The sequence below is a fragment of the Bison bison genome, unplaced genomic scaffold, assembly GCF_000754665.1.
Source record: "Bison bison bison isolate TAMUID 2011002044 unplaced genomic scaffold, Bison_UMD1.0 scf7180017864281, whole genome shotgun sequence".
Lineage (NCBI taxonomy): Eukaryota > Metazoa > Chordata > Mammalia > Artiodactyla > Bovidae > Bison > Bison bison.
In genome coordinates, this window is record NW_011494853.1 from 1,491,194 (window position 1) to 1,492,945 (window position 1,752).

A 1,752-nucleotide genomic window follows, 5' to 3' on the forward strand; every position below is an offset into this window, starting at 1 on the left:
TTTTGCCAACAAAGGTCCATCTAGTCAAAGCTCTGGTTTTCCAGTAGTCATGTATGGATGTGAGAGTTGGACTGTGAAGAAGGCTGAGCTCCGAAGAATTGATGCTTTTGAACTGTGGTGTTGGAGAAGACTCTTGAGAGACCCTTGGACTGCAAGGAAATCCAAGTAGTCCATCCTAAAGGAAATCAGCACTGAATATTCATTGGAAGGACTGATACTGAAGCTGAAGCTGCAATACTTTGGCCACCTGATGTGAAGACCTAACTCATGGAAAAGACCCTGATTCTGGGAAAGACTGAAAGCAGGAGAAGGGGATGATAGAGGATGAGATGGCTTGATGGCCTCACTCACTCAATGGACATGAGTTTGAGTAAACACCGGGAGTTGGTGATAGACAGGGAAGCCTGGAGTGCTGTAGTCCATGGGGTTGCAAAGAGCTGGACACAGTCGACTGAGAGACTAAAATGAGGAATTTCTTATATATCAATAATTAGTCAAAATGTAAGTGTATTAAATTCATTACTCAGAAAGAGTTACTAGATGTATAAAAACACAAGACTAAACTATATGCTGCCTAAGCAAGATTCTCTTCTGATTTAAGGACACATAGAGACTGAAAGTGACTTCTCTGATGGCTCAGACAGTAAAAAGTCTGTCTGCAATGCAGGAAACATGAGTTCTCTCTCTGAGTCTGGAAGATTCTGTAGAGAAGGGAATGGCTATCCACTCCTGTATTCTTGCCTGGAGAATTCCATGGACAGAGGAGACTGTAGGGGCTATAGTCCATGGGGTTACAAAGAGTCAGACATGATTGAATGACTAACACAGAGGCTCAAAGCAAAGGGACTGAAAAAGATATTCCATGGGAAGTTAAAACTTAAGGAGAGCAGGGGTAGCTACAGTACATCAGACAAAACAGTCTTTAAGCCAAAAATAGTAACAAGAAAACAAGAAGGCAATTATATGATGATAAAGGGGTCAATTCATCAAGAAGAAGAATAATCATAAATGTATACTTCCCCTTGAAGCACCTAAATATATTAAGTAAACACTAACAGATCTAAAGGGAGAAATAGACCACACTATGATAATAGTGGGGAATGCCCTTACTCCACCTTCAGCAAATAATCCAGACAGAAAATCAGCACAAAATCATGAGGCTTTCACCATATTTCAGAACGAAGGATCTAACAATTTGCATGGCTGCATGCTCAGTTTCTCAGTCATGTCTGACTCTTTGCAACCCTGTGGGCTGTAGCCCTCCAGTGTCCTCTGTCCATGGAATTTTCCAGGCAAGAATACTGAAGGTGGTTTCCATTTCCTACTCCAGGGATTGACCTGTGTCTCTGGCATCTCCCGCATTGGCAGGCAGAACCTTTGTCACTAGTGTCTTCCGGGAAGCCCGAAATATTGTATGTTGCTGTTGTTGTTTAGTTGCTCAGTCATATCTGACTCTTTGTGACCCCTGGACTGTATCCACAAGGCTCCCCTGTCCATGGGACTTTCCAGACAAGAATACTGGAGTGGGTTGTCATTTCCTTCTCCAGTGGGACTTCCTGACTCAAGGATTAAACCCGCATCACTTAAGTCTCTTGCATTGCAGGCAGGTTCCTTACTACTGAGATCAGTTCAGTTCAATCACTCAGTCATGTCCTTCTCTTTGAGACCCCATGGACTGCAGCATGCCAGACCTCCCTGTCCATCACCAACTCCCGGAGTTTACTCAAACTCATGTCCATTGAGTTGGTGATG